The sequence below is a fragment of the Medicago sativa genome, chromosome 7, assembly GCF_051527215.1.
Source record: "Medicago sativa cultivar Bolivia chromosome 7, Bolivia_mono, whole genome shotgun sequence".
Lineage (NCBI taxonomy): Eukaryota > Viridiplantae > Streptophyta > Magnoliopsida > Fabales > Fabaceae > Medicago > Medicago sativa.
The window spans coordinates 36,661,672-36,669,418 of NC_140755.1; the positions used below are offsets into that span (position 1 = coordinate 36,661,672).

The following is a 7,747-nucleotide window of genomic DNA, read 5'->3' on the forward strand; positions in this document are numbered from 1 at the left end:
AGTTCGATCCAAAGAACAGCTTGTACCCATCTCTTGTTTGTATCTCTTGGTCAAGTGGCAAGTTCGATCCGAAGAACAGCTTGTACCTGTCTATTTGTTGCCCGTTCTTTCTACCTTGATGTCTATAAATCCCTTGGTGGTGTGACACAGCCCGTAGATTCCGGTTCGATTGTCTTGCATTCATAAATGAAATGTTGCATGGCATTCATGTTTTTGAAAATCTGAAAACGTATTTTTATGTCCAAAAGCAGTGCAAATGTTAATATTTAAGTATCTTCGTCCCGTCAACTCTAAGACTTCGTCTCTTGACTCTCCGGACAAAGAAACTTAAATAGGGGCAGCTGTTATACCCTAATTTTGGACCTAAAAATACCAACTCAATTCTTTCTTTTCTTGCATTTCAAGTCATTTGATATGTCTCTGATCAATTGCATCTTTCTCTGCATTTTATTTCAATATTATTTGCAAAATTCATGTAAAAGGGTATTTTAGTCATTTCCTGCATTCAATTCATTTTAATCTTTGGAAATTGTTTGAGTCTTTTAAATTGATTTGTATAAGCCCATGTTTCAATCTCATGTCAAAATTCATTTCAAAAATATCAGTTAAGTCATTTTTTAGTCAGTATAGCCCCTAGGGGCATTTTAGTCATTTCCTGTGTTAAAATTTCTTTCAATCTTTTAAAATTTTGTTTGAGTCCTTTCAAGTAGTGTGAATAAGTCCTTATTTCAATTCTATGTCAGAATCCACTTCAAAATTCGCATTTGAAGCCATTTTTAGTCAGTTTTGCCCTAGGGGCATTTTAGTCTTTTCATGTGTTAAAACCCTGTTTAAAATTCTAAAAAATTGTCTCTGAGTCTCTTAATTCGCTTGTATAAATTCTTGCTTTAATCCCTTGTTAAAAATCATTTTAAAATTTCATCTGAGTCATTTTTAGTCGTTTTAAGCCCCTAGGGGCATTTTGGTCATTTCACATAATATCTCTGTTTCATTTTAATCTGCTTTGTTGTTTTTAATCGTCTCGCTTTACGTTAATTTTCAATTTACTTTTTCAATTCAATTTTAGTTTAATTTTCATTTTAGTCCTCGTACTTTTGTTATTTACATTTTAATCCCTTTTAAGTTTGTTAGAGTCCAAGTGCCATGTGTCCAAATGCTATTGGTCCTTAAGAGTTTGTTACTACTTAGTCCATGTGGCATTTCCTCATTGGTCCAAGCATCCCTTTCATCACCTATATAAGTCAAACCCTTAGTCAAAATTTCACATTCAATCATTTTACACAAAATCATAAAAAATTCAATTTCTTTTCTTTCCCTCTTTTCTTTTTCCTCACGTGACCTTTTCTTTTTCACCACCCTAACCAACTATTTCTCCACCACTCCTCCTCCCTAACTAACTCCATCACCACCCTAACAAACTCCTCCACCACCATAACAAACTCATCAACCTCTTTCCACCACCATAAACCACCACCATCTTCATCAATCTTCACCTTCAACCTCCATCAAAACCGCCACAAAGCCTCCATCAAAACCACCACATCAACCGTTGCAATTCATCATCATCATCATCCATCAAAAACGCTGTTTCAGTTTTTACAAATTCATCAACGAATCGGAATCAAACTTGTGTTCATCCAATTCAAAGAAAGCAAGAACGGTGGTGGAATTTGAAATCAAAGCCGGTCTTAAACAACGCAATTCACGACGACGGTGACGGTAGCAAATCGAAAACAGAATCAGTGACGGAGAAAGTGGAATCACGAAGTCCAGGATCAAGAACAAAGGAAAGCACAGAATTGAAGGACTCGAACGAGAACGGAATCGAAGTTGAAAACGCGCCTCAATTAAGTCGAATTCAAAGTGAAGAAGAGTTTGAGGTAATTTCTTTCCCCTTTCTTCCATTGAATGCGTGAATTGAAGCTTGAATGCGTGAATTGAAGCTTTTTTTTTGCTGAAAAATCTGAATTGAAAATGATTGGGGAAGAAGATAGCAAAGAGAGAAGAGGACGTGATGTTGCTTCTATATAAGTTTGATTCATATCCCTTTGTTCCTATGCTTTGTTTTTGATGATTGATGTGTTAGATCTTTTGGAATTTAAGCTTTAATTTTGAAAGTACAAGTTAAAATGAATGAAGAAACAAGGAAGGGACTGTGTGTGTGGTGTTGGAAACGGGAAAGAAGAGAAGGAGAAGGTTATGTAGTTCTTTGCCCCATCCATTTTCAAAAAAACTGCTCCATGCCCACACCCAAGCCCATTTCGAAATTGCTCTTAAGCCCAACGAATTTTTGCTCTTTTCTTCCAGTATGCTTTTCACACCCCCCCTTTCCTGCGTGTGTGTGTTATATTTTGCTAATTGCACCCCTGCGTGTTCCAAAAGTCCTTTAAAAATTCCTAAAAAATTCCTATAATTTTCTTTGAACTTTTTGATCGATTTTGACATATTACATGTCAAGATTGATCAAGAAATACTGGAGAATTATTTTTACTTTGGTTTATTGTTTTTTCTTTAATTTTTGTTGAAAATCTTGATGAAAAACTTGTAAAAACCTTGTGATTTCTTTTACATTTGTTTTGAGTGATTAAGACTTGTTTCTTGTGATCTTTTACATGTTGAAAACTGTTAGAAAAAATACATGTGCAATTGTGAGTGATTTGTGTTGTTTCTTATCATATTTTGTGAAGTCTTTCGCACATTTTAATCCCAATATCTTGGCTTATGAATAATTGGTGCTTGAAGAGCAATTTTGGGGCATTATTTGTTGTTGATCTGAACTATTTGGCGCTGTTTGTGATATGTGATGATTGGTTTCTTATATGGCAAGTTACTTGAATTTTTTTTTTTAGCGTGTGAATTAGTGCAAAATAGACCTAAGAGTATACCATGACCCTTTGGCTTGTGACTTTCTTGTGTCCCTCATATTAGGGCTGACCCCAAAACCCCTTGAAAAGTGTCATAATATGAGGGTTATGAGTCTTTTGTGTGCTTGGGATTTTGGTATTTCGTTAGGTGTATTTTGTCACCTTTTCTTGCCATTTTTGTTATGTTATCATGCCTTATTTCTTTTGCCAATTTTCTACTATCCTATGCCTTATATTACTAACCATTTTGTTCCATGTTTCATGAGCATCTTTCATCATCTTCATCTCATTCTCCATTCTATATCCTTGGTTTTTTTGTTTTTCTTACACTTTAAAATTCCATGCAAAAATTAGAATGTAAAACTTAGGAAATTTTGTAATATTTTACTTCATGCAATTTTTAAATTCTTGCAAGACCATAGAATGTAATTAGGGCATGATGTAATAAGGACAATGGACTCTAATAATGTACACCGACACAAGCACCGACACATGCACACACTTCACTTTAGATATATAGCTAGAATATGCATGTTTAGATGTATGTTTAGGATTGTATGTTTAGATGAATATTTAGGCTTTATACTTAGAAAAATCCAATTTCCAAAAAAAATGTGAACAAACATCATTCAAACCATTTTCAAAATAAACCTTGGGGTCCAAAACCCCATTGAATTTTCCTTTTATTTTCTTAATCAAAAATTCAATGAAAATTAATCATACTTTGACCATATTTTGCAATTCACTAATCCAACCTCACAATTTCATAAATCTCATGCCCTTGAGGCCTCTTTCTATTCTTCAAAATCCATTTTCAAACTTAAAATCAACCAACAAAAACAAAAACATTTTTGAGAGAGAACTACGGTGGATTTGATCCCTTAATCGGGTACGTAGGCAAGGAATCAAAATTCCTTCAATTCAAATAAAATAAAAATCCAAAAACATTCTTCTCCCTCCAATTCTTCACTTAGAATACCTTTAGGCTTAAATAAACATTTTCAAATAGCACTTAAAAATAAAGCGCGCGCGTAGAAAATTAAAGACGGTTCCTATAGGATACTATAGTCGTTATGGGTGCCTAACACCTTCCCGTAGCGAAAACAACTCCCGGACCTCGATTCTCAAGGGTTTTGCTTACTTTTTCCCTTCCCAAGAAAAAATAAGATATCACCGGTTTAAAAGGTTCAAACTTAATCAATGTTTGACACCCGAAAACCAAGATAAAACAAACATGATAAAAAAAGGTGGATTGATGGTGGTTTATGTAGGTTTATGTTCCCATATTTAATGAAAAGAGAGAAAGGAAATTAGAAAAGGAAAGGATATGAAAAAAGCAATTTGAACATGAGATAAATGATAAGGAAAAAAAAGTTTGTATTTTGTCTGTGGAGGTATTAGGAATAGAGTGAGTTATTGGTAATTTTATGGGTTAGTTGAAGAAATTGGAGATTTATGAGTAGTTTTTACCAAAAAAATAGATTCAATTAAAAAAGTCCCACATCATTTTAAAATGTCTCTTTGTCAACTCAACATAAAACATTTGTATTTTTCATTGTTAGATTCCACGAAAGACTAAAAGTGAAGGTGCAATAACAACCAACAACAACCAAGTCTTATCCTCACTAAGTGGAGTTGTCTATAGAGATTCAATTTTTTTTTTTTTTTTTATGTTTGTTGTAGATGCTGACACAACCTTCTTTTATTTTATTTGGGATTGGGACCAAGGCTACCATAAACAAGATTAAAGTTCAAAAGTGGATGTATTTGAAAGAACATAGGTTGAATAAAAGCAATCGCATGAAAGTGAGCGTCATCCAAAAACTTTTATTTAATATAAAAAATTAAGCAAAGAACATCCAAAAACTATGATAACAATTTATCATAATGTATGGAGTTCCGAGGGAGCCTGTAATGACTTGGATCATCACATTTGACTAAGAGAAACCCCATAAGTGAGATTGACACCACATCTTCATCCAAAACCTTAAGACATTAGGTATATTTGTCATTTAACTTATTTGTTGCTCAATATATACTCTTGCATCCAATGTAGAAGTTTTACTTACAAATGACACATTACCATCCCTCCCTTAAGTGTGAGATTCTTTGTGTCTATGATATGGTGAGATAGCAAAATAAGATAAGAGGAACAACATGGTAAAAAAATGTGAGTTGGTGGCTATTTCATAGATGGGTGTCTTTGTTCCTTTCTTTAATGTGGAGATAGAAAGTAAATTAGAAAAAGAAAGAAGAAAAAGGAATTTGAACAAGATAGGAATGATAAGAAGTAAAACTAAAGAGAGTGTGTTTTATCTATGACAATATAATTAAGAGATTCAATTGTTGGTAATTTTATGAATTTATTTAAGGAATTGGAAATTACTGGGTAATTATGCTACCAAAATAATAGATTCATTAAAAATGCCGCATCAATTTAAAATGTCTAATAAACATGTAATTTGTCAACATAGCAGAACACATCTACATTTTTCCATTGTCAAATCATACCAAAGACCAAAAGTGAAGGAATTTAAAATAATAGAGGTTGAATAAAAAATTGCTTGAAAGCGAATGACATCCTAAAACTAAAAATTAAACAAATGACACCCAAAAACTAACAAAACAAATCATTATAATGTTACGACTTCCATTGGAACCTACATTGAGTTGTATCATCATATTAGTCAAAGAGCAACAACAAAAGTGAGATCGACATCACTTCTTCACCCAAAGTCCTAAAGCATTAGGTATATGGATAATCTCCCTCATATGTTTCTCAACGTCTACTCTTGCATCCAATGTCAAATTTTAACTCATAATTGACAGATTAACATATCTCCATTAAGAGACTCTCCGTGTCTGTGATAGACCACCAAGAAGCACTCCATCCGCCGTCCACAAGTTGAACCGGGATATGATACCAGCTCTGGGCTTTATAAGGGAGACAACATTGATGTGATTCGACACATTACAGAAAGAGAAACCACACAAGTGAGAACAATACCACATCTTCATCGAAAAATTGAAGACTAAAATATGAGTTTTATTAATTTATTTGTTGCTCAACCTCCACTTTTTTATTCAATATTGAACTTTAACCGACACTTGATACATCAGAGCATTTTTCCCCTCAAATATGACGAAATTCTAGCCCGTTCTTGACACGGGTGTCTATTTGGGGAGTTTGACACTTGATAATGCATCGTTATTGTTTTGAGGCATTTGACCGAACCATGCGCGGTATAATGTCTTATGATGGTGTCGATAATACAGACAACCCATTTGGGGGTCTTTCTGTGGTTTTGGACGGTGATTTCAGACAAATTTTGCCAGTGATAAGAAAAAGATGCATAAAAGACATACTTGCTTCATCCATCAACTCATCAAAGTTCTGGAGTCACTGTAAGGTTCTCACACTTACAACAAATATGCGTTTACGTGCTTCAACCGTTCGTGTCGAGGAAGATGAGATAAGAAAGTTTGTCGATTGGATGCTTTCAATTGGAGATTGAATAGGATCCACCAACAAGAGTGGATAAATTAACGTACCCATTCCTGATGAGTTGTTGATAAAAGATTCCTCTGATTTGTTGCGTTCTCTGGTTGATTTTGTATATCCGAATTTTTCGCAAAACATGAAGATCTCGGATTTTTTTCCAAGCACGAGGGATATTTGCTCCCACGCTGGACGCAGTTGATCACGTAAACAAATTTCTTCTATCATTGGTTCCAGGAGACAAAAAGGAATATACCAGTTCTGATTCGGTTTGCAAATCAGACGAGAATAGTGAGGTACAAAGTGAATGGTTTACCACCAAATTCTTAAACAATATCAAGTTTTCCGGTATTCCAAACCACAAGTTGAGATTTAAAGTTGGATGTCGAGTTATGTTGATGAGGAACATTGACCAAGCAACTGAATTGTGCAATGTGACTAGGTTAATTGTAGACAATCTTGGGAAGAACTTTATCGGTGTAACTGTTATTACCAAAAAAATGATGGTGAAAAAGTAATTATTCCAATACTGAACTTAGTTCCAGGTGATCTTGAACTGCCTTTCAAATTTACTATGAGACAGTTCCTGTTGGCTGTGTGTTTTGCAATGACAATAAATAAAAGTCAGGGTTAGTCGTTGTCTCATGTTGAAATCTATCTTTCCAAACCGGTTTTTACTCATGGACAGATGTATGTCGCTGTGTCAAGAGTCACTTCCAAAAAGGGATTGAAAATGCTTATACTAGATGAAGAAAATCGCGTGTGTACTGAGACCACTAATGTTGTGTACCGTGATGTTTTTCGGAATGTTTAACCTGTCGTTCTTGATGACGCAGATGGGTATGAGTTTTTTTTTTCTCTTTTAAACTTCGTTGTAATATATATTTTTTATTTGGATATGAATTGGTTGTTTCTACTTGCAACCATTCTAATAGTTGCGTAAAGAAAGAGTAATGGATTGGTCATGTAGATAAACTACAATTCTGGAACGAACAATTAAGATCACACTTCTTATTTCATTGTATAAAATCCAATGACATTTATTGTTGTGCAAAGAACAGGCCGAGTGATCAATTTGTTATATGGAGTAATATTTTTGATCCTTTTTGACAATATTTTGATCTCATGTACCTTCAGGTGCTGTCTGCTTTAGGTGAGGTGATATCATTCAGATGTACACAGGCTGACGTTAATGGAATTTCTATGGCATTGAAATATCATTGACCAATTGCAATAGGTGCAATGCCTTCTCTTCGACTCCAAAATTTGCCTGATACATTAAGGTGTTTATCTACTGAGATTTCGGTTTTTCTATTATCTGGTAGAGCAACTTCAATATTCTCATACTCAGTTTAATTTTATTTATAATGTCAGCATCCTTCTG

The 7,747-nt window shown here is 34.2% G+C and overlaps 1 pseudogene; it reads left to right on the plus strand.

Moving 5' to 3' along the window:
- Positions 1-6,100: 6,100 nt before the first annotated feature.
- Positions 6,101-7,177, plus strand: LOC146905989 (uncharacterized; annotated as a pseudogene).
- The last annotated feature ends 570 nt before the right edge of the window (positions 7,178-7,747 follow it).